The sequence below is a fragment of the Sus scrofa genome, unplaced genomic scaffold (genome assembly GCF_000003025.6).
Source record: "Sus scrofa isolate TJ Tabasco breed Duroc unplaced genomic scaffold, Sscrofa11.1 Contig59, whole genome shotgun sequence".
Taxonomy (NCBI): domain Eukaryota; kingdom Metazoa; phylum Chordata; class Mammalia; order Artiodactyla; family Suidae; genus Sus; species Sus scrofa.
In genome coordinates this window covers 1615533-1642762 of record NW_018085257.1, presented here as the reverse complement: position 1 = coordinate 1642762, position 27230 = coordinate 1615533, and the positions used below count along the sequence as shown (strand labels likewise).

General features: G+C 37.6%; 1 pseudogene; it reads right to left on the bottom strand.

The window, feature by feature from the left end:
• Positions 1-14834: 14834 nt before the first annotated feature.
• The window catches only part of LOC100620597, a 124327-nt pseudogene continuing 111931 nt past the window's right edge, over positions 14835-27230 (bottom strand).

The window sequence follows — 27230 nt, the reverse complement described above, 5'->3', positions numbered from 1 at the left end:
GTTCTAAGCCTCAATTTCTTCAACTGGAAAATACAGATAAAAGCAGTATATGCTTCATGTGATTATTTTGAGATATAAAAGGTAAAGGTTTTAATACAGAGCCTGACACATATAATCATGCATAATAAGCACAATTAGTAGTTTTATTGTATTAAAGCATTTTTTCACACTTATACACATCTTTTTAGTTCCCCTAGCTCTACACGACTAGAATGTTGCCTTCCTTCATATGGAAGTTGTGTCTTTCTCCAGCACTTCATGACCAGAACTAGGTTTCCTGCCTGATATATAGGAGGTAATGTACTAAATGGCTATTGAATGACAGAATCTGTAAGATAAGTACAGTCTCACTATTTCTCCAAAATTAACTTTTTATCCTTAATGACACATAAATAAAATTTTACATATTCTTGAGTTCTGTATTGATTTCTTTTAAATCATCTTCCTCAAAAAACCTTTCTTGGACTCAAATTAATAATCAACCTAACAGTTGTGGGATTTTTCCTCCAAAAGCTAAGCAATTCTTATTCTGCAGTAGATCCACCTTTTTTTCTTTACCTGTGACAAAATAAGATTTTTTTTACTTTTAAAATTTACATATGTCAGAGATGAAATTTTACATATAGTTGTATTTTATATAATAATATAATATATAAATTATGCAATAATATATTATTTAATATATTATACATACAGTCCAAAGCTGAATTTGTAAGTATTGTAGCTCCTGGTTCTAGGGTGTTATGATCACTCTCCTCTGAGAAAATTCTATTATCACACTTTGAAAGAATTAGTGTTAAACTTATTTTTTGTCTTTTTGTGGTTTTACCTGTGGCATATGGAGGTTCCCAGGCTAGGTGCCAAATCGGCCACAGCCACAACAATAGCAACATGGGATCTGATCGGCATTTGTGACCTACACCATGGCTCACAGCAATGGCAGATCCTTAACTCACTGAGCAAGGCCAGGTATTTAAACCACATCCTCATGGATACTAGTCAGATTCATTAACCACTGAGCCATGATGGGAACTCACAATTTTTAGCTTTTAAGAAGGATATAAACTAGTCTGTTGAAATGTCAATAATGACTGCCTTCTAGACGTATTTATTAACTGGTGATCTCATTACCCATTCATGATTTTAGAAAAGTAGCAACATTTGTTTTAAGCCCAATGAGATGCTTTACTGTGGAAGGTCATGAGTCAGACCTGGGATGCTTCAAATAAAACTCATATTTAGAGATTTACAAAAGTTTTATATACATATTCCTATCAATATGACTTTAAGGATGCCCAAAACTATGGAAAGCCAATATAGCAGGACAGGTGGTAATAAAACAATTTCCATCAGGCAAGTCAATTCCTTTCCACATGTCTTGATAAAAATTCATACACAGCAGTATCAACAGCTCATGGCTGAAAATGTGCACAACAGTATTTACCTCTTTAGAGAATGGTTCTTACAGGGTAGGGATCCAAAAGACAGATGTCCATTGCCAGTGAGGAAACTGAGCCAGGCACTCATTGGCATGTCTGGCCAAAGGAGGCATCCTTTCCTTAGACCAGCAAAAAGGTCAAAGCTCTGTTCAGGTTTTGGCTCTGGAACTGGATGAGACTGAACCTGCAGCCAGAGTGGCTCAGCTTACTCAGGCAGGATGGGGGTGGAAGATGCTCTTTGTTGTTCTACAAGCAAAGCTAGGATGTTAAATGGCAACTTCATCAGCACCAGGTCAAGGGTCACTCTGAGAGAGTCTTAAGTGAGTAGAGGGTAGGATGTACTTCTGATCTGTCTCTTCTCATCTACTCACCCACCATCTTACTCATCCATTTCTCCTTAGTCGGGTTCTATCTCAGTCAGAAAGATGTGTTGCTGTATCCTAGGACCACTGTGTCATAGGCCCACTCTGCCCCTCTGATTTGGGAAAGACAATCTATCTACCATGATCCCATAGGTACCATAATTCAGGAGGATGTGTCCAGTCTCCAAAATTCATCTCTGATTCATAGGAAGGGAAATCCAGTGATTATTTTCCTCAGCAAATTGTCATCATAAGCAAAATTTGGTATTTTATTTCTTTCAAATAAAAAATATATTAGATGTTTTTTGATTTTTCTATGTACACAGAAGAGGAAATGGAAATTCAGAGGAGTTAAGTGGATAGTGTGAGGTCACGCACCTTGATATAGACAACCTGCAACTGAAATCTGTCTTTCCCAAATATTCTTCCCTTACAGCTATATGGTGATGAGTCTCAGGAGCATGTTTTTTAAACGTTTCTTTTTTTGGCCACACCCATGACATGTGGAAGTTCTTTGGCCAGGGAATGAATCAGAGCCACAGCAGTGGCAGCACTGAATCCTTAACCACTAGGCCATCAAGTAACTCTTCAAGCATCTTTGATCCTGTTCATCCTTAACTAAGCACAGACTGAAGTAAGAGAACTAGGTGGTTCACTGGAGGCTTAACTCATCACTAAAACCTGTTGTCACTAAGCTGAGTAGAAATGACTTCCACACAGACAGATAATGAAGAAATTGAATGAGATAGGTGCAAATTCTGTGGGGTAACAGAAGACTCCTGACCATGGATGCTTTCTTTGTCTTTCTCATTCTCTGTCTGGACACAGCCAGTGTCTTCTTCAAACTCACACCTGCAGGCATAAAATTCCATGGACAACTGGGCTGAGAGTGAACCACTGAGAGAAGGGCACTTCAGTCCATGAGAGTGATCAGTGTTCCCCAAACCAAGAAGAAGCTTCAAGTCTTTCTCTGGTAAGTGGAGAAACTGAACTCATATCTGTGGATAGTTTCCTGGAGCTAAAAAAGGCAACTAAAAAGTTTATTTTCCTCATCCACAACTGTTATTCCTAACAACAAAATATAGAAGGAGAACTGAATGAGAAGTGGGGAAAGGAATGGAGATACTACAAATCCCCAATTCTGCAGCGTTTCTCTGCAAAGGGAGCCTTGTTAGCCAAGATTTTCCAACAATTCATAAGAACTAATAAATTCCCAACATTAGCACATCCGCCCTGCCCACCAGCCAATGACAACTGCCATTCAATTTTCTGCTTCTCTGAGAATAGAATTTTAGATTCCACACATAATAGGGATCACACAGTATTTGCCTTTCGGAGTCTAACATATTTCACATAGCATGATGTACAAAGTTCAATTAAGCAAGAGTTATTGAGATCTAATGTACAGCAGAATGACTACAGTTAACAACACTGAATTGTGTACTTGATATGTGTTAGGAAGGAGGATCTTGAAAGAAGTCTTTTCAACACACACACACAATTAAAATAGTAACTACAAAGAGGTGGTGAATTCATTAATAAGCTTGATTGTGGTGAATATTTCACAATGAATATGTATTAATAACAACGTATTGTACACTTTAAATATATATAAAATTTATGTTATGACCATACCTCATTAGAGCAATTAGAAAAAGAAGTAATAGATTCTTTCTTGGGAAAGAAGAAGAGAAACACAAGACCTACTACTAGCAATGCTATTGCTCAATCTAACATAGAAGAGTGATATTAATATCAACTTAGAATTCACAATTTATACTAAGGAATTCCTAGGAAATCTGAAAATAACTAGAATAGAATGAATTTTAAGTTATCAAATATTTATTGAGCATTTATACTAACCTGGGCTCAAGATAAGTGGTGTAGGATCTGGGGTTATGTGACTATGTGTGTTTGTTATAAAGATGAGCAAACATCATTGTGACAAGAATGCCGCCTTGTGGAAGAGTTTCTCCAGGGCCCTATTCATGCCCCTATTTCTGAGGCTGTAAATGAAGGAGTTCAGCAACGGGGTGACCACTGTGTACATCACAAAGGAAATTGTATCCTTGGCACTGGAGGTGCTGGATGAGGGGAGAAAATACAGCCCAATAATTGTTCCATAATACAGAGAAACCACTGAGAGATGGAGGCCACACGTGGACAAGGCTTTGCAGATGCCCTTGGTAGATGGAACCTTGAGGATGGTGGCTCCGATGCAGCCATAAGAGACCAAGATGCACATGAGGGGGAGGATAATGATGGCCACTCCTGCTATGAAAATTACCATCTCATTGAGGATGTGTCTGAGTAGGAGAGCCTGAGGAGGACATCGGGTCACAGAAGAAATGGGGTATGGTGATGTCAGCACAAAAGGATAACCAAGTCGGGAGGAGGGTGTGACACAGGGCACTGGTACAGCAGAAAATCCAAGACACAGATATTAGCAAGGTACACACTCCCTCTCTCATGATGGTGGCATAGTAGTGAGAGTGACAGATGGCAACCTACAGAACATATGTCATTTTTGTGAGAAGGAAATTGTCTAAATCAGTAAAAAATACATCTGTGTTACACATTCTGCATAAGAAATGAATGGATCCTGAGTCTGCATGTCCATCAGCATTTTGGGACAGTGACAAATGACAAGGAGATGTCCGTGAAGGCCAAGTGGCTGAGGAAGAAGTACACAGGGGTGTGGAGGCGAGTGTCCAGCCTGATGAGCAGGATGAGGAGCAGGTTCCCAAGCACCATGGTCAGGTACATGCCCAGGAACAGGGCAAAGAACACACCCTGATACTTTGGCCAGATAGGGAGCCCCAAGAGGAGGAACTCAGACACATGGCTCTTGTTCTCCCTTTTCATGAAAAGCAGAAACCAACATATTTTGTATTATAGAAGCCAGATAAAAAAGGAGGCTTTTCTACTGCCGAATATGCCAATGTATGAGTGCAATGCCCTGTCCCTGCAAAAATCCTTTAAAGTGGATGGTATCATCATGTGAAATGAGCAAATTTACCAAAAGAGAAGAGCATATGATACAGAAGAGAAACTGGCTTAGTGTCATTTTTCCATCACCTAGGGGAGAGGCAGCCTCTATGTCATTTGCAGTCAATAAAGAGAAAGTGTCACACTGTCTAGCAGAGGGATAGTACATTCAAATGTCCCTAATTTCTATTCTGTTTCTGTACATTTATAAACAATCATAAGGAGTTCCCACTGTGGCTCAGTGGTACCAAAACTGACTAGAATCCATGAGGACACAGGTTCAATCCCTGGCCTTGCTCAGTGGGTTAACAAGCTGGCATTGCCTTGTGTGTGGTATAGCTTGCAGATGCTTCTTGGATCACCTGTTGCTGTGGCTGTGATTTATGCTCACAGATACAGCTCTGATTCAACTCCTAGCCTGTGAATTTCCAAACACTGTGGTTGTGGCCCTAAAATGACCAAAACATAAAAAAAATAAATAATAAATTTAAAAAGTCATGAGAGTTGAGCTTAGTCTTGTAAAATATTGAACTTTTAAATCTGAAACTCATCCTCAGTGGTATATAGAGGAAGATTCAACAACATATACTGAAAGCAAAGTGGATCAAAAATAAATACTCACAATGCCCACTACGTATATCTGTTGATTTATCCAAAGAGTCTTAGAGCTCAGTCACACTTGAAAAGCTAAACATTTTACTGTCAGTTATGTATTATTAGACTAATATTCATGATTATCATTCTCCAATCTCCTCCTGATTCAACAGTCTCTCACGAGCATATCAACATTCACAATCTCTAATGAACTCTTTTCAAGAGAATTCAGAGATAATCACACTCTGTCCACCCTCACATTTAAGGAATTAATAATAAGAAATGGATTAAGCAAGAGAACAGAGAAATATTGGGCACCTGTGATCAGACACACAGACAAATACACACACAAACACACACACCTGCTTCCAGTGAAAGATATCTAGTACTTCTCTGAACTTTATGCTCAAGTGATTTAGCTGCAAGAACTATGGGCTGGTTTCTTACCTTTTCTGTAGACACCCTGAGACCAGGTTTAGCCACAACTTCTTAGGTCCTGAACCTCTCACCAGCATCAGAGAGAAGAATCATAAGCTTATAGATTAATCATCAGTTATTTCACCACTTTCAGAAATGGAGAGGTGAAGACTATGCTGTATCTGCCAAGTAGAGGACCCAAGGGGACAGAGCACCAAGCTCTTAGTAAGAGTCAATGCATTAAACCTGTGATAATACTCAATTTTCCACCTCCTGCCTCCAGGACAGAAGCCCTATGACAGTGGACCCTAAACTGGGATGTTTTATACAATCACCTGGGGAGTTTGTTAAAGATGCAGATCCCAGCTCCACATTTAGTGATGCTCATTCGTGAGACCTGGGAACAGATGATTCTCAGACAGATGGTTCTCAGGGCAGACTGTGAGGTAATCCTGTCCTTAAGAAGGATGTCAGGGAGATGCCATGTGCATGGGAGCCCAGAAGGAGATGTGGGGAGATCTCCTTACTGGCCCTCCATAACAGAGTCATGTTTCACCTGACAGGTCATAGCCTGGGATGTGAAGAGGGATTTTTCTCCCCAGTGGACATTCCTATTATATTTGATGCTTTAAATTCAATTCTGCTTCCTGATGAAAATCCACATAAAACAAACATGAAACAAAGGCCAAGGTCAAAGTACTTCACATTTCCACTGTTCATTTTTTATCTTCAAACAATGGTTTCTATTAATTCAGCTTTTCCTGAAGGCCTTTATTTCTGTTGAGAGCCTAACAACCAGGCACTGACTGCTGGCCCTATCCATTAGCTCCTTCTCCCTGAAAACACACTGAGCATCCTGAGGATAACAGCCTTCTCACACCAAAGAAAGATAGCAAATATTCAAGCTCCCACACCAAAAATAAATAGTAACCCCCCAAAATACAAAGGGGTATGCTTGCATAGAAATAGTGTTACAAGACTACAGTTTGTCTTCCCCAAATTCAAATAAAAAGAAAAAAAACACAAGCAAGATGAAGAAGCTAGAAAACATTATCAGTTAAAGCAACAGGAGGATTCACCTAAAGCAGTCAACAATGAAACTGACCTCTTGCACTCTGACAGATTTTGAGTTCAAAATGGACATAGTGAAAATACTGAAGGAATTAAGAGAGAATAGGAACAGTAGTGCAGATTCCTATAGAAAGGAACCAGAGAATATAAGGAGGAACCAAAACAAAAAAAAAAAAAAACAAAAAAAAAACAGAAAATGCATTTGCAGAGATACAACCTGAGCTAAAGGCAATAAAGACCAGAATGAATAATGCAGAGGAACAAATTAGTGACATGGAAGATAGAAAAATGGAAACCACCGAAACAGGACAACAGACAGAAAACCAAATAAAAAGAAATGACAGCAATCTAAGAGACCTATGGGATAATATAAAGCGGGCCAACCTATGCATAATAGGAATTCCAGAAGAAGAAACAGAGAAGGGGATTGAAAATATATTTGAAGAAATTATTGCTGAAAACATTCCAAATGAAAGTATACTGATATCAAGATACAGGAATCACAGAGAGCCAAAAAAAGTTGAACCGAAACAGGCCCACACCAAGACATATTATAATAAATGTGGCAAAATTTAAAGAGAGGATTCCAAAGGCTGCAAGAGAAAAGCAAAGCGTTAACTATAAGCGAAACCTCATAAGTCTATGAGGTGATTTCTCTACAGAAACACTATGGCCCGATGGGAGTGGAAAGATATATTTAAAGTTCTGAAAGGAAAAATAAATTTGCAACCTAGAATACACTAAGCAACAAGATTATCATTTCAAATAGAACAGAAAAAAAAATATATATATATATATATTTTTTTTTTTTGCTAAAAGAGTACAGCAATACTAAACCCATTCTAAATAAAATACTGAAAGGGATTCTCTAAATTAAAACAAGAGAGAGAACAAAGGAAAAAAAAGAAGAATTTTGATGGAGGAAACCACAATTGGAAATCAATCACTTAAATAAACCAGCATACAGATCTAAACCTGAAGATGTCAAAAAAAATAAAAGCATCAAAAACAAAAAATATGGGGAAGGAAAGTAAGACAATATATATAGTTTTTATTTTAATGATGTGTTTGAGCCTATATGAAAAGCAGGCTAAAGCAAGCAGATATAGGAAGGGATTTACATACTTAAAAAACAGTGCAACCACAAATTAAAACCAAACATTATTATTCACAAAACTGAAAAGAAGAATACTCAAGCATAAAATAAATGGAAACCATCCAACCAAAAAAGAAAAGAAGAAAAGATAAACAGAGTTAATTGGACAACAAGGTTTAAAATGGCAATAAATACATATCTATCAATAATCACCTTAAATGTCAATGGACTGAATGATCCAATCAAAAGCACAGAGTGGCAGATTGGATAACAAAGCAAAAACCATCAATCTGCTGTCTACAGGAAACTCACTTAAGGTCAAGAACAAACACAGATTGAAAGTGAGGGGACAAGAAAAGATATTTCATGCCAAAGGACCAGACAGGAAAGCAGGAGGTACAATATGCATATCAGACAAAATAGACTTTAAAATGAATTCCATAAAGAAAGACAAAGAATGACACTCTTTAATGGTTAAAGGATCCATTCAAGAAGAGGATAGAACAATCATCAATATATATGCACTTAATATAGGAGGACCTAGATACCTACAACAAATACTAACAGACATAAAAGGAGAAATCGATGGGAAAACAATCATAGTAGGAGACTTTAACACCCCACCCACATCAATGGACCATTCCTCTAGACAGGAAATTAACAAGGAAACAGAGATCCTAAAGGACACGATAGAAAAGTTAGACTTTATTGATATTTTCAGGACATTACACCCCAAAAAATCAGAACATGCATTATTCTCAAGTGCACATGGAATATCCTTAAGAAGTGAACACACACTGGAGCACAAAGCTAACTTCAACAATTTAAGAGTATAGAATAACTTCATGTATCTTCTCTGACCACAGTTGTATGAAGCTTAAAATAAAATGGAAAAAAAGAAATGAGAAAAAAACTTACTACATTGAGACTAAATAACATGCTACCAAAAACAAATGGGCCAATGAGGAAATTAAGAAGGGAATTAAATCATCTCTCATGAAAAATGATAATGAAGACATAATCACTCAAAATCTATAGGATGCCAGAGAAGCAGTGCTCAGAGGGAAATTCATAGCAATACAGGCCTTCCTCAAAACGAAGAAAAATCTCAAATTCCCAAGTTAACCTAACACCTGAATGAATTAGAAGAAAAAACAAGACCTAAAGTCAGCAGAAGGAAGGAAAAAATAAAGATCAAAGAGCAAATCAATAAAATAGAGATTCAAAAAACAATAGACAAAATCAATAAGACCAAGAGCTGGTTCTTCGAAAAGGTATAAATTGACAAACCTCTGGCTAGATTCACCAAGAAGAGGAGAGTAAAATCCCAAATAAATAAAATTCAAAATAAAAAAGGAGACGTCAAAATGGATACTATAGAAATACAAAAAAAAAAATGAGAGAATACTATGAACAATTGTATGCCAACAAATTTGACAACCAAGAAGAAATGGACAGCTTTCTAGAAACTTATAGCCTGCCAAAAACTCAATCAGGAAGAAATAGATCAAATGAATAGACTGATCACTAGAAATAAAATTGAGCATGTCATAAAATTACTCCCTACAAATAAAAGTCCAGGACCAGATGAACTAACACTCAAATTCTACCAAACATACACAGAGAAACTTATACCCATCTGCCTTAAACTTTTCCAAAGATTGAAGAAAGGAACACTCCCAAAGACATTCTATGTTGCCACCATCCCCCTAATTTCAAAACCAGACAAAGATGCCACCAAAAAAGAAAACTATAGGCTGTTACCTTTGAGGAATATAGACACAAAAATTCTCAACAAAATTTTAGGCAACTGAATCCACCAACATATAAAAAAGATCAAATAACTTGACAAAGAGGGATTCATCCCAGGTGCAGAAGGATGGTTCAACATATACAAATCAATCAATGTTATACACCGCATTAACAAAAGAAATGTCAAACACCACAGGATCATGTCAATAGATTCAGAAAAAGCATTTGGCAAAGCCCAACATCCATTCATGATCAAAACTCTTACCCAAGTGTGTATAGAGAGAACATACCTTAACCTAATTAAAGTCAAACCCACAGCAAATTTAACATTCAAATGGAAAAGAGCTGAAAGCCTTCCCACTAAAATCTGGAACAAGGCAAGGATGCCCACTCTCCCCACTGTTAGCAACATAGTATTGGAAGTCCTAGCAAAAGCAATCAGACAAATGAAAGAAATAAAAGTCATCCAAATAGGAAGAGAAGAGGTAAAACTGCCAGTGTATGCAGATGGTATGATAGTATATATAGAAAACCCTAAGGACTCAACCCCAAAACAACTTGAACTGATTAACAAATTCATCAAAGTAGCAGGATATAAGATTAACATTCAGAAATCAGTCACATTTCTGTATACTAACAAAGAAATATTAGAAAAGGAATACAGAAATCCAATACACTTTAAAATTGCAACCCAAAAAAGCAAATACCTGGGAATACAACTGATCAAGGAGGAAAAGGACTTATATACTGAGAACTACAAAATATTAATCAAGGGAATTTAAGAAGATGTAAAGAAAGGGAAAGATAGTCCATGCTCCTGAGTAGGAAAAATTAATACTGTAAAAATGGACGTACTCCACAAATCAATCTACAGATTCAATGAAATCCCTATCAAATTACCCATGACATTTTTCACAGAATTAGAAAAAACAATCCAAAAATTTATATAATAGCCCAAAAGACCCAGAATTGCCAAAGCAAATCTGAAGAACAAAAACCAAGCAGGAGGCATTACTCTCCTAGATTTCAGGCAATATTGCAAAGGCAGAGTCATCAAGAAAGTGTGGCACTAGTACCAAAACAGACATACAGACCAATGGAATAGTGTATAGAGAAACCAAAAATAAACCCACACACCTATGGTCAATTAGTCATTGACAAAGGAGGCAAGAATATAAAGTGGGAAAAAGACAATCTTTTCAGAAAGAATTTCTGGGAAACCTGGACAGCTGCATGCAAATCAATGAAATTAGAACACATCCTCACACCATGCATGAACATAAACTCAAAATGGCTTAAAGACTTAAAAATAATACAAGAAAGCATCATACTCCTAGAAAAGAACATAGGCAAAACATTCTCTGACATCAACCTTACAAATGTTTCCTCAGATTGTCTCCCAAAGCAACAGAAATAAAAGCAAAAATAAATCAATGGGAACTAATCAAACTGACAAGCTTTTGCAGAGCAAAGTAAACCAAAAAGAAAACAAAAACACAACATACAGAACGGGATAATATATTTTCAAATGATGCAACTGACAAGGGATTAATCTCTAAAATAGACAATTTATACAACTCAACAGCAAAAAGCCAACAACCCTATTGAAAAATTGGCAAAAGACCTGAATAGATATTTCTCTAAGGAAGATATGCAGATGACCAATAAGCACCTGAAAAAATCCTCAACATCACTGATTATAAGGAAATGTAAACCAAAACTACCACGAGATACCACCGCACACCAGTCAGAATGGTGTTAATTACTGAGTCTACAAATAACAAATGCTGGAGGGGGTATGGAGAAAATGGAAGCCTCCTACACTGTTGGTGGGAATGGAAGCTGGTACAACACCTATGGAGAACAGTATGGAGAAACCTTAGAAATGTTTACATAGAACTTCCATATGACCCAGCATTCCCACTCTTGGGCATATATCCAGACAAAACTCTACTTAAAAAAGACACATGCACCCACATGTTCATTGCAGCTCTATTCACAATAGCCAAGACATGGAAACAACCCAAATGTCCATTGAAAGATGATTAGATTAGGAAGATGTGGTATATACACCCAGTGGAATACTACTCAGCCGTAAAAAAGAAGAAAATAATGCCATTTGCAGCAACATGGATGGAAATAGAGTCTCTCTTCCTGAGTGAAGTAAGTCAGAAAAAGACAAATATCATTTGATATCATTTATATCAATTATCTAATATTAGGCACAAATGAACATTTCCACAGAAAACAAAATTGTGGACTTGGAGAATAGATTTGTGGTTGCCAAGTAGAGGGGAAAGGAGTGGGGTGAATTGGGAACTTGGGATTAATCAATGCAAACTATTGCCTTGGAATATATTAGCAATGAAGTACTGCTGTGTAGTGCTGGGAACTATGTCTAGTCACTTATGTTGGAGCCTGATAATGTGAGAAAATAGAATGTGTACATGTATGTTTAACAGGGTCTCCTCGCTGTACAGTAGGAAAAAAACCGTATTGGGGAAATAATAATTAAAAATAAATAGATAAATATTTTCTTAAGACATAAAAAACAAGAAAATAAAATAATAAAAAATAAAATCAATTGTGCATCCTGAAGGATATCCAAATAAAACAGACATGAAAAGAAATGATAAAGTCAAAGTACTTCACCCTTCCATTGTTCTTTTTTTGTCTTCCTACAATGGTTTTTATTACTTTTATATTTCCATAAACAGAATTTGTTTTCTATGGTATTTTACAGCTTTTTTCTATGATAGTTTATTATAATATTTACATTTTTCTTTAATGCATATCAATATGTCAGTCCACTTATACTTTTTTAATTTTTAGCTGATCATTTGTTGTAGTAACACAAAGATTCATGGTGAAAATTTACTAAATATTATACTATGCCTTTAAATATCTTTTGATAGATATCTCATTAAATATTCTTGACTCTCCAAAGAATCCATTTTAAACGGCTCCATTTTCTTAGTTCCTGAGTGCCTGTGGATTGCTCTTTTTTTATTTTATGTTTATGGCATAGAGTTGACTTACAGCATTGTGTTAGTTCCAGGTGTACAGCCAAGTGAATCAGTCATACATACACAGATGTCCATTCTTTTGCCCCATAGAGTTTATTACTAACTATTTAGATTTTCCTGTGCTATACAGTAGGTTCTAGTTAATTATCTACTTTATACAGTAGTGTGTATGTGTTATTCCCACCTCCCAATTCTTCCCTCCCCACAGTGGTTTCCCCTGTGGTAAACTGAATTTTGGTTTTTGAAATCTTTGTGCTTTTTTCTTGTTTACAAATAAGTTATTTTCTATCATTTTTTATTAGATTCCACATGATACTTGTATTTGATTTACTTCACTCAGTATGCTAATCTCTAGGTCCAACCATGTTGCTGGAAATGGAATTATTTCATGATTTTTTTCTGGCTGAATAATAGAGAAGATGTAGTACAAGAAAAGAGACTCTACCATTGAAAAGATCCAGAAAAATACATGAAGAATGGAAATCCAGATTGAACACCATGCAAAGAAAGGCAACAGAGCCAGTGTCTTCCTTCACCTATGGGACCATCTAAGTCAGAGCTTATGGAATTTGATAATTGCATAATAAAGGCAGTCACTATTGTGGTATTCTTCCTATGTGTCACACATCAAACTCCTTCCAAATATTTTGTTTTCCTTCTTCACACCACAAGTAGACTAGAGTTAGGAAATAACTCAGCCTTAAATGCCACTCCAAATGCTAGCAAATACTATTTAGTGTTATATTTATGTATAAAGTTTGTAACCTTACTGAATTTTGCATAGCCAGACACACATACACAAAAAGAGGAAATGAAAAGCTGGAAAGACAGAGGTAAACACTTAAGGCTCAAAAAAAGACATATAAATAAGAACACAGTAGAAGAGATAAAATGAATAATACAAATAAAATTCATCTAAACCAAGGGGGAGAGATTGAACCCCAAAACAAAAAAATCTTCCCCCAAAATCTATTTGAATTAAGAAGTTTTAACAAGGTATCAGGAAACAAAGTTAATGAATAAAACCCAAAAATGTATTGTACTTCTATAACCCAGCAGTGAGCATTGAGAATTTGTATATATTATTATCAGTATAAAAGGTAAAAAATACATATGGATGAATTTACTTGCGATAAAGGTACATTAAAAGGCATAAAACCTTCACAGGTGAAATTAAAGAGGATGTAAATAGAGGTATAACTTGCATGTAAATTGTATAACTTAATATAATTCCGGAGCCTGCTCTCCACTCAGTTGATCTACAGAGTCAATGCAAACAAAGGCAAAATATCAGCAGACTAATTCCAAAAAGGATCAGTAAGGGTCCAGCTTTGCCATGAGCTGTGATGTAGGTCATAGATGAACCTTGGATCCCATGTTGCTGTGGCTCTGGTTTAGGCCCACAGATGCTGCTCCAATTTGACCCCTAGACTGGGAACTTCCAGATTCTGTGGGTGCAGCCATCAAAAGAAAATAAAACAGAGAGAGAGAGAGAACTGCCAGACTTCCTTTATCTAATTGCACAATAGTTTATTAAACCATAGCAATGAAAACAACAATAATTGTATGAGGATTGGAATATAGATCAATGAATACTTTGAATAGAATGAATAATTTTGAAATAGATCAGTATCATTAAGGTCATTTAATATTTTACAAATGCAACAAGGCAATTGAATGTGGAAAGGATACTGTTTCAATAAATGGTGCCAGCATGAGTCAACAAAAATATGTCTTAAATGAACCCACCCTTATGTTGGACCACATGGAAAATGTAACTAGAAATGGGTCAAATGTGTAAACCTGTAACTACAAAACTATTTTTTTGAAGAGAACATTGGATACAATCTTGGAACATATGGAGTAGGCTATATTTTCTTAAATGGGACACAAAAGTCATGAACATGAAAAGGAAAACATGATTCAGACTTCATAGAAATAAAATGCATCCACTCTTGGAAAGAAACTCAATAAAATGGAAAGAGTAGCTTCAAACTGGCTTAAAATATTTGTTAAACATTTTCTAATAAAGAGCTGAATCTAGAACATATGAAAAATATAATAATCAATTATGTTTAAAATCATATATAAAAATTTTAAAAAGATATTTCACAAGAGAAGACAGTAGATAGGTCTGTAGAAAGAAACACATCTTTAGTCATTAGATAAATGGAAATGAAAACCACAGCAAAACCATCAGAATGGCTAAAAACAAATGACTGGTAATACCAGAGGCAGTGAGGATGTTATTAGAAATTGGAACTGTTCATACATGGTCTGCAGTAATGCACAACATAGAGCCTTGTTGAGAAATTGGTCAGTTTCTCATAAAGTTAAACAAACTCTTGACCCAAAAATTCCACTCCTAGGAATTTCTGCAAAAGAAATAAAACCCTGTTTCCCTAAAGATTTGGATGCAGAGCTATAGGCATGAACATATATATGGGACAAAGGTGATACTGATACACAGGCAAGGAAAGCAAATGTTCATTATTCTTGGTCAGTGGTCATGCTAAGCCAAACCTAGTAGTGCATTTCTTTGAAATCAAACATATTTTAGATATTTTGTAATGTTTTCAATTTCCACAGAAGAAGAAAGGGATGGATATTCAGAGGAGGAAGGGAGTTGCCATGGGCCACACACTCTGGCAGGTAGAGCCTGCAATTGATATCTGTTTTCCCAAATACTCTTTTACAGCTGTGTGGTGCTGAGCCTCAGAAGCAGTTTTGATCACATCCATATTTAACTAAGTACAGGCTGAAGAACAATTATGTGGTCCCTCACTGGATGTAGAAGAAAAATGATTATTACATAGATTGCTAACATAAAACTTGTATCATTAAGTTGAGAAAAAATGATTTTCATGGAGATTCATAATTAAGACACTGAATGAGACAGACGCTAAACTCAATAGGGGCAATGGAAGACTCCAGTCTGAGGATGCTTTCTTTGTCTTTCTCATTCCCAGTCTACTCTGAGCAGGCATTCTCAGCAACTCATGCATGCTGTCAGAACACTCTAGAGACAACTAGTCTGAGAGTGAACTGCTGAGTGAAGGGAACGCAGTGTCTCAGAGTGAACAGTGTTTCTAAAATCCAGAAGAAGCCTTGAGTCCTTAAGTGGAGGAGCTGAACTCACAGCTGTGGATTGTTCCTGAAGCAATAAAAGCTATTCTACAGTTTCTTCTCCTGACCCATTCTCATCACTACCAACAACCAAAAAATGAAAATATTACTGAATGGGAAGCAAGGAAATGAAAGTATCTAATTGACCAAGTCCCAGTTCTGGCACCTCTTTGTGCCACAGGAGCCTGGTCAGCCTGGAGCTTCCACCAATTCATAACGATTCTCGTGTCCTCCTCCCCGGTCCCTAGCTACCACCATCCTATATTGTTCTCTATGAATTTGACTATTTTAGCTTCTATATTCTCCTCCACATCCTCTAGCAACCACTGTCCTATCCCCTGCTCTATGAATTTGACTATTTTAGTTTCTAGATAAAAGTGATATCACACAGTATTTTTCTTGTTTTGAGTTGGACTTATTTCAGTAGCATAATGGACAAAGATCCAGTTATGCAAGAGGAATAAGTTCTCCTGAGATCAAATGTATAGCACGATGACTATAGTGAACCAGAATGTATTGGTCACTTGATATTTAATTTTCTAGTACAGTGGATCTTAATTTATCTCACCCCACACACAAATAAGTTAAAATGGTAACTAAGTGGAGGTGGTGAATATATTAATTAACAATTGTGGAGGTTATTTCACAAGGTATACTATATCAGAATATGAATCTGAAGACTTTAATTGTGTACTGTATTTACAGGACAATTTTACCTCAATAAAGTTACTTTATAAAGAATTAATAAATTCCTAGGATATAAATAGAGACATTACTACCAGACATATAATTTCTGAATATTGTAGACAAGAGCAGTAATCAATAATATTAACTCAGAAATCACAATTGATACTAATGAGTTGCTAGGAAAAGAAAGAATACCTGTAACAAAATGCACTTCATGTTCAAAATATGTACTGAATTTTTGTACCAGCTGGGCTCAAGATAAGATGTGTAGGGTCTGGGTTACATAACACATGTGTCTGTTATAAAGATGAGCAAACATCATTGAGACAAGACTTCTGCCTTGTGGAAGAGTTTTCCCAGGGCCCCCTTCATGTCCCTGTTCCTCAAGCTATAAATGAAGGGGTTCAGCAAAGGGGTGACCACTGTGTACATCACAGAGGCAACTATGTCCTTGTCACTGGAGGTGCTAGATGAGGGGACAAAATACAGCCCGATAATTGTTCCATAATACAGAGAAACCACAGAGAGGTGGGAGCCACATGTGGACAAGGCTTTGCAGATGCCCTTGGTGGATGGAACCTTGAGGATGGTGGCTCCAATGCAGCCATAGGAGACCAAGATGCACATGAGGGGGAGGGTGATGACTGCCAATCCCACTGTGAAAATGACCAGCTCATTGACGGAGGTGTCTGAGCAGGAGAGCTTTAGCAGGGCACCAAGGTCACAGAAGTAATGGGGGATGATGTTGTGAGCACAAAAGGACAGCTGGGCCAGAAGGAGGGTGTGACAAAGGGCAACTGCACAGGAGAGAATCCAAGATACAGTTACTAGTAAGGTACACAGTCCCCCTCTCATAATAGTGGTATAGTGGAGAGGGTGACAGATGGCCACGTACCTGTCATAGGCCATTGAGGTGAGCAGGAAATCATCCAGACAAATAAAAAATAGGAAGAAATATGTCTGTGTTATACACCCTGCATAGGAGATGGATTGATCCTGAGTCTGCATGTTCATTAGCATCTTAGGGACAGTGACAGAGGAAAAGGAGATGTCGGTGAGGGCCAAGTGGCTGAGGAAGAAGTACATGGGGGTGTGGAGGTGAGGGTCCAGCCTGATGAGCAGGATGATGAGCAGGTTCCCCAGCACTGTGGTCAGGTACATGCCCAGGAACAGGGCAAAGAACACACCCTGCTGCTCTGGTGGGATGGGCAGCCCCCGGAGGAAGAACTTGGACACGCTGCTCTGGTTCTCCATCCTCATGCTCCTCTCCTGTCTTCTGGGGAAGGAGGGGAGTGGGAAACATCAGTGACATTAAATTGCAATTGTGGCCACCACACCAGGATCTCTGACTTTCTTGTGGAGAAAAAGAATAAGTGCCTGCATTTCTTTAATCACATAGTGTTGCCAAAGAAAGTGACACACCCTCAACACTCAACATGATTCCTTTCTATGGAAACCAGCAAATTCATTCTTCTTTTTTCTTTTTAATCAACCATGTTTCTGACACTAAGCTACTAACTGGACATAGAATAATAAATACGACATAAAGGATCCCTTCCCTCAGGATACTGACTCGCAAGGGCACATCTGACCAAGGACTGACTAAAGGTGCAAACCTAAAACCAGACTCCCTGTGTTATGATTTTGGTCCCATCACTTTCTCACTGTAGGGCTTAGGATGCTAAATCTCTCTTGGCCTCAGGTTGTTCCTCTACAGCATGAAGATGACAATATTCCACATTCCTAGAGTTAACAAAAGGATTCTAATTCATTAGGCATTAATATCTAAGAACACTCTCCCACATCAAATAAGCACCCAAAATTGCATAGAATATTTTTATGAAAGTATCTGTATTCCCCCCAAAAACAGTATTAAGTTCAGGAACTTAATAAAACAATATTAATAAGTGGTCAGCATAAAGGACCAAGAAGATAAACTGAAATTTATGTTAAACTACCTGAGCTCTTACACTCAATGTAAATTTCTGAGCTAATATCTTATCACTGGGGTAAGTTCTCTGGTGGAATTTTCTTAATGCAAGTTTATCTTCTCACCAAGAAATAAACCTTACCTCAGCACATGTACCTCTATCTATGTCCATCTACATCTGATCATCCAGATGTCTCAGATCTGGATATTCATCATTAGGAAGACACCTGAGATCTGAGATGGGGTCTGAGAGCTGAGAGATACTGAAGGATTGGAGTGTCTCTTAGAATACAGTTACCTGATTGACTAGCACTATTTCACAACATTGAACTTCACACTGATAATAACTGACAATTAATGAACACAATGGCAGGAAAATACATTTTTGCATGATTTCCTCACTGACTTTTTCAATAGTCTGAGGAGGGAGGAGTTCCTGCTGTGACTCAGCGGGTCAAGAACCCAACATTTTTTTCTGTGAGTATATGGGTTCCATCCAAGCCTTCACTCATTGGGTTAAGAAATCTCCATTGCTGTAAGCTGGAGCATAGGCTATAGATGCAGCTCAGATTTAAACACTAGCATGGAATTTCCATATGCCTCAGGAGTAGCTGATATAAAAAGAAAAACAAAAAACCCTTCAAAGCAGCGTTATCAGAAGAAGTAAATCTATCATGATTATATAATTATTATATAGTTAGTAACTTCTGTAGTCACAATTCTCTCCCATATTATTAAAAATATACTGTAGTCTTTTGATCCTATGACCCTACTGCTCCTCTCTCCCTTTAGTTAGACAAAAAGGCAAAGGAAAGAGGAACTTGACATTTAGTAAGAATATACCAGTAGAGGCTTGCTCCAGGGCAGGGAGTTGCTCAGGGTTATTAACTGACTCAGTTCACAGGGCAAAAGGATGGACCAGGCACTTGACCCTCCTGCAAGCACAGACTTCTCAATGAAAGCTGCTAGGTCAGACTTATCCCAGGATCTCACAGATCAACTGCAGGAGAAGCAGAGCTCCTAATTATACCCAGAAGCTTCAGTGTGAACAGAAGGGAACAATACAGATGAATAGTTTGATTCCATCAGCAATGTGTGCAAAGAGGTGGCTGAGAAATTGCTCAATAGTGAAGAAGAATGTGTGTGTGACCTAGGGGCGGAGGACAGGTGTCATTTAGACTCCCTCTCCTTTGGTGGTTGGGTTCCATGAGGTCCCATGTCATGTCAGGAAAGCAAAGGCCAATTGGACTCCCAGTAAATATTTTATGCAAATTTATTTATGGCTTTTTTTTTTTCTACTGTCAGCACAGGGGTTAAATGATAACAACAGCTCAAACTATCTATACAAAGTATATGTTTAATTCATTTCCTTTCCTTCCTATGCAACATAATAATACCCCATAACAAAAATAAAGACAATTACCAAAACATCCCAGAATAAGTGAGGTTTTAGCTGTATACCAAGTTTTCATGTCACTATCAGGTGGTCCCACCATTTAACACAACACTTGCTGGTTAGTTTCTACTGGACAATGTCCACATTCTCATGCCCAGAACCTGTGGATCTGGTCTGATACGTGGCAAGAGAGAGTTAAGGGGCTGGTGGAATTAAGGCTGCTTTATTAAGGCCGACTTAAATATGTGATTATCCTAGAATATCTGGGTGGACCTAATGTAATCACAGGTGTCCTGAAATGTAGAAGAAGGAAGTAGAAGTGCCAGTCAGAGATTTTAAGATGTTATGCTCCTTGCAGAGAAGATGGAGAAAAGGGACACAAACAATGAATGCAGGCGGTCTCAGGTGGTCTCTAGAAGCTGGAAAAGGAACAGAGACAGTTCTCTTTCAGAGCCTTAAGAAGAAAGGCTAACAATCAGACTTCTGACATTCAGAACTATAAGATAATAAATCTGTGGGCTTTTAAGCCATTGCATTTGTGGCAATTTGTTAGAGCAGCAATAAGAAATTGATATGCCAGTAATGGAAGATTTCAGGTATATTAAAGTACCCTGGTTATCTGGGCACCAGTATACAACCAAATCCTTGTGTCCTTTGCCAACTTCCACCTTTATACAACAAAAAAGCCTGGCTTGACAGAGATAACTCCTACCTAACAAGAAACGAAGACACTCTCTCATTAGGAGCATTTTCCATTGATCACAAAGGAGACTCAGAAATACCCTCATTCCTATATTCAGTAACTGGACTATGTCAGGATTTAAAGCAAGTGAAATTCCTTCTGAACGAAATTGCTTCCCTGTAACTCTATCTCTTTTTTCTCTCTTTCTGTTTATCCCTTCATTTTGTCTTTCTTTCACTGATTTTCTCCTTCCTCCTCTCTCAGTTCTCATTCTCTCTGCCACTGCATATTTATTTTTGTTACTCCATGTATTCAAATATGCTCTTACCCTCTCTCATTTTCTCTGTCTTTTGTATTCTCTCTTCTCTACCATGTCAAAATCAGCTTTCTGGAGTTCTTGTTGTGGCTCAGTGGAAACAAATCTGACTAATATCCATGAGAATGAAGGTTCAGTCCCTGGTATCACCCAGTGGGTTAAGGATCCATCATTGCTGTGAGCTGTGGTGAAGGCCAACATCTACAGCTCTGATTGGACACCTAGCCTGGGAACTTCCATATGCCTTGGGATCAGCCCTAAAAAATATCAGCTTTTTGATATTGCCTCTTCTAGACCCATATTTAGGTCCATATGTTGCTGAGAAAACAGTGTCCATTCCATCCCCAATACTGACCTTGCTTTCAACTATGTTCCAGTGTGTAGTGGGTAAATATGCCCCAAGAGTCACTTTAAGGGAACCATGTATTAGCTTCCAAGGTCCTTGACATTTTTTGAGCATCAAAAATAAAGCAACAAGCTCAGACTTGCACTCCTGTCTACCAGCCCCAAATCTATGAACTGAGGAGTATAACCAGCCAAGGAGAAAGCCCTATGGGGCAGGGAGATGAACTTTTAATTTCCAGTTCAAGACATCCATCAGACCTGGATTAATTGTCCTATTTCCCCGTTGGTTCCTCTAGGAAATGTGTCTCATGGGAGAGAGGTTTTAGCTGGGGACCTTAGAGAATGAGCCCGTGGAGGAAGGACCTCAGGCATCATCAGTTTTTTTTTTTCTGTTCCAGGCTCTGTTTCCCAGCATTAAGCACCCTTTAGCACATTATAAGATCTGGAGAGTTTAAAAAAGAATTACTAGCTCTAATGAGATCCACATAGCCAAAGGACCACTTGGATTATGAGAATTAGGTAGAACAGTATCCCACTCAAAAGGCTCTTATTGGGCCATACCCACCAGGTGACCCAAAGGAAATGATCTTGGGTTTATTCTCTTTAGTGATCATTATGAAATGCAAAGTGACAAGAGAGAGATACTTAGTTTTTTCTTTGGAAAACATTGGGTTTAGTTATATCAAATAAAGTGAATAAATAATTAATATACATCAAATAAAACAGTTTCAAGGAAGGAAGAATAAAGGAGGGAAGAAAGAAGGAAGGAAAAATATAAGAAACATAAACCACAAAGAAAACAAACTTGCATATAGGGAAAAATTTTTGACACAGACAATGCAGAAAAGTTGACTCAAAATTTAAAAGCTTCCATTTCTTTAAAATTGACCTTTTTAAGAAATGATAATTAGGAGTTCCCATCATGGTGCAGTGGTTAAGGAATCTGACTAGGAACCATGAGGTTGTGGGTTTGATCCCTGCCCTTGCTCAGTGGCTTAAGGATCTGGCATTGCCATGATCCGTGGTGTAGGTCACAGACACAGCTCAGATCCTGCATTGCTGTGGCTCTAGCATAGGCCAGTGTCTACAGCTCCAATTAGACCCCTAGCCTGGGAACCTCGATATGCCATGGGAGCAGTCCTAGCAATGGCAAAAAGACAAAAAAAGAAATTATCACTAATGTGGCACTAGTGAGTCCTAGGATTGAGATATACAGGACAAAGAAGTATGTATAGCTTTATTTCATCTCTGAGGGTTCATTTTGCCATTTTTGATATCTGAGGTTAAAAGATGGTAGGTAGAGCAAAGCTTTATCTGGGCAGCTTCTTTCTAGGTGTGATGACCCTGTATTATTGCCCTAATTTCATGTATATCAGAGCAGGAGTAATGGAGAGACCTGCTGAAGTCCAACAACATTTTAGGTACAAAGAGGAAAGAAAGTCACCTGAATAGTGACCAATTGCAGCTTTGCAAAATCAAAGTGGACAAATCTGAGGTATGCTGGATGCTAGTGTTACCTCAGTAGAATTAGCTTAATTTCCCAAGGTGATAGTTGTGTTAATATTTGTCCTTTGTCTATAGCCTTCCTCTCCCCATCTTTCTTTCCCACTCTCCTATTCCTGTTTTCTTTGATCCCCAAATAAGCTACTAATCCTTCAGTCTTGGTTCAGGATTGGCTTCTGAAGGAATGGAAGTTAATCAATCCTCTATGGCTTAGTGATTTTTATAATTGACTCTTTGTCATGAAACAGCATTCCTATCTTCACCATGATCCAGAAAGCACTTTTAAACAGGATCTCTATGTGCCTGATACTAATGCAATAAAAATTCAGGGATAAGAGTTCCCATCTTGGCTCAGTGGTTAACAAAACTGACTAGGAACCATGAAGTTGCAGGGGTTCACTTCCTGGCCTTGCTCAGTGGGTTAAGTATCTGGCATTGCTGTGAGCTGTGGTGTAGGTTGCAGACACTGCTCAGATCCCTTTTTGCTGTGGCTCTGGTGTAGGCCAGCGACTACAGCTCTGATTAGACCCCTAGCCTTGGAACCTCCACATGCCAAGGGAGAAGCCCAAGAAATGGCAAAAAGACCAAAAAAAAAAAATCAGGGATAAATCAGACAAAGATCTTGTTTTTCCTCTCTCTGTTCATGAATTTAGAAAGGCTGAAGGCCCATATGGCAGTAGAAAACAAACTGTTTGGTAGTGGCAATTAGCATTTGCTTTTTGGCTGCCAGTTATTTTTAGGAGAGGAACTGTTCCATGATGCTTTAGGAACTTGTCCTTTGATGGTTTCATGCCTTGATTCTCAGGGTCCTATATGAGTGGATTAAGGTGAGAAGCAGATCAATAAGACAGAGCAAGGGTGCCTGTTAGTGTCAGCTGCCTGCCTCAAGTTGAAGTTTGTCAGCCCATGTATTTCTTTTCCTGGACTGCCTCTTTCCCATAAGATTCAGCAAGCATTCCCTAACCTATCTAATATTTATTACTTATGAATGAAAAGCATGATTAAAGAGAAAGGCCTGATTATGTAATATTATGGTTGTGATTTTTTAAAAATATATATATGTCTCCACTTCCAAAAACAAAATAATTTCTTTAACATTTTAGATCACATCTTTCCAGGTTTTAGGAAAAAATTTTGCATTTTTTAAAATAATTATAAACATGTCTATATACAAATTTTCTATTATGCTCTCAAAAATAATATCTTAACATTTTTATAAACATAATTTTAACAGTGATGTAGTATTCTAAAAGCTGTGTACCCCATTTACTATGCTGTCCCTCATTGAGAGAAACTAGGTTGTAACTACTTATTTTCTTTTAAATAATGAAATATCTCACTCATTCTAATTCTAGAGAATTTTTTTTCAGTACTGGGAAGAGAGAAGAAACTGTCCTAGGTCCTATAGCCTCACAACAAAACTCCAGTGGTTCTTATTTTGTTACAGATTTTTTTTCACCTGGATCAGTTTACTTCTCTACATTTTAACTATCAACTGGGGTGCCTGCAGCACCTGCATGAATGAACCACTCAGCAATGTGGCATATTTATCCTCTGATCTCATCTTCAGTCATTCAACCTCTATTGCACTTTAGCCATCTATTTCCACGGTTATATTAGGAAGACTGAGATTGCTTTACCTATTAAATTAAACTTTCAATATACCTTGTTCTCTTTCCTGTCTACTCATTCATTATACAGAATCTTTGGTTTCATAATTCTATCCACTCTGATCCTGTCCATTTTCCCCAAAATTTATTTTCATCTCCACTACATACCTCATGGTTTCTTACTATCTTATGTATTGCCAGAGACTTTACTCCAATGACCTTCCACCCCACACATGTAGAAAAGCTTCCAAGTTGGATCAATCCAACTCTTCATCTTCTATGCTTCCTTACTTTCCATTTATTCCTCTATCCACCAGAGTCTAGATTCTGGTGCCACCACTCCCTGACATTTCTCCTGGTTACTTCTCAAAAATTCTCCTTATTACAAAATCCAAGGGGTCATTTTCAACACTTAACCTTCCCTCCCATGGTCGCATGTTCTTTATCTTCCTTCCATGTCTCTTGTTCTCTGATGCCCTTTGGGGATGCTCATTCTCTGTCATTTAATTGTCAATGTTCTCTCTGGTCTGTGTTCAGCTCTGTTCACCTCCCTTTCTTTTTGTTCTTTCTTTCTATTAGGGCCATGCCTGTGGCATATGGAGGATCCCAGGCTAGGAGTCCAATCGAAGCTGAGCCACCGGACTATATCACACCCACAGCAACGAAGTATCTGAGCCACATCTGTGCCTTACACGACAGCTCACAGCAATGCCATATCCTTTAACCTGCTGAGCATGATCAGGGATCAAACCCACAACCTCATCTTTATTAGTCAGATTAATTTCTACTGAGCCACAACAGGAACTCCTCTCTTTGTTCTTTCTTTTGCTTTCTTCCCCTCTTTTTCTTCTTTCCATTCTTGCCCTCTTTTCACAATATTTCTTATTCATTTAATTTCTTTTTACAGTCTCACCCTCTTCTATATTGATGGGCCATGAATATCTATTTGGATTCAAAATATATTCCCTGGCATCCTGAATGTCTTCTTGTGAATGATCCACAGGTACTTCATACTCAGTGTGCTAAAAACGTCTCCAATCTGTTTCTCCTTCTAGGTCCCCTATCTCCGGTCAGTCTACCAAAGCAACAGAAATAAAACAAAAATAAACCAATGGGACCTCATCAAGCTGACAATTTTTTTACACAGTAAAGGAAAACAAAAAGAAAACAAAAGGACAATTTACAAAATGGGAGAAAATAGTTTCAAATGATGTAACTGATGAGGGATTAATCTCTAGATTATACAAGCAATTTATACAACTCAACAGCAAAAAAAGCCAACAACTCAATGTAAAAATGGGTGAAAGATCTGAATAGACATTTTTCCAAGGAGGATATACATATGGCCAACAAGCTCATGAAAAAAAATTGCTCAACATCTCTAATTGTTAAGGAAACGCAAATCAAAACTACCATGAGATACCACCTCACACCAGTCAGAATGGCCATCATTAATAAGTCCACAAGGAACAAATGCTGGAGGGTGTGTGGAGAAAAGGGAATCCTCCTGCACTGTTTGTGGGAATGGAAGCTGGTACAACCACTGTGGAGAACAGTATGGAGGTATCTTAGAAAACTATACATAGGACTACCATATTACCCTGAAAACCCACTCTTGGACATATATCCAGACAAACATTTCCTTGAAAAAGACACATGGGCCCTCATGTTCATTGTGGTTCTAATCACAATAGCCAGAACAGGGAAACAACCCAAATGTCCACTGACAGCACTTTGGGTTGCGAAGGTGTGGTATATATACACAATGGAATACTACTCAGCCATAATAAACAAAATAATATCATTTGCCACAACATGGATGGAATTAGAGACTCTCACCCTGAGTAAAGTAAGTCAGAAAGAGAAGGACAATTACCATATGATGTCACTTATATATGGAATCTAAAATAGGGCACAAATGAACCTTTCCACAGAAAAGAAAATCATGGACTTGGAGAATAGACTAGTGTTTGCCATGGGGGAGAGGGAGGGAGTGGGTTGGATGGAGTCAATAGATGCAAACTATTGCCTTTGAAACTGATATGCAATGAGATCCTTCTGTATAGCACAGGGAAATATATCTAGCCACTTATGATGGAGCACGACCATGTGAGAAAAATGAATGTGTATATGTATGTGTGAGTGGGCCACTTTGTTGTACAGTACAAAATTGACAGAACACTGAAACCAGCTATAATCAAAAAAATTAAAATCATTTTAAAAAACCTACATAATTTCCCCTGCAAGTGTACCCTAAAATGGTCAAACTCAGAGAAGCAGAGCACAGAATAGTGTTTTTTTAGGGTTGAAGGAAGAAAGATACTGGGAAGTAACAAAGTATAAAAGTTTCTTGACAAGTAAGTTCTGGATATCCACGATAGAGCATTTGGTCTCTAACACTACTCTACCCTATACTATAAATGTTCTAAGAAGGTAGGTAGATCTTATGTATTCATAATCATCTTCATCATCATTATCATCATCATCAAATAAGGAATAGGAGGAACCTTTGGGAGGTGATGAATATAAACACATTCAAGAACTTGATAGTTGTATACTTATCCTCAAAATCATCAAACTCTATACATTAAATGTGTAAAGCTTTTACATGTTGACCATACCTCAATAAAGTGCTTTAAAAATTAAGAAAATCTACCAATAGAGTTATTAGGAGGATAAAAAAGGGTGAGTTTTTATAAAGTACATGGAACAGTTCCTATAATAAACATCTTATAAGTGTTTTTAAACACTGTGAATAAATGAATTTTTTGAAAGGCTTAAGGAAAATAGGGGAAAATGTCACTGTAGTCATTCCTTCCAGGTGATGGAAACATGGATTATTACAACTTTTACTCTTTGTATTTTTCTACAGTTTTCAAAATTTCAAATT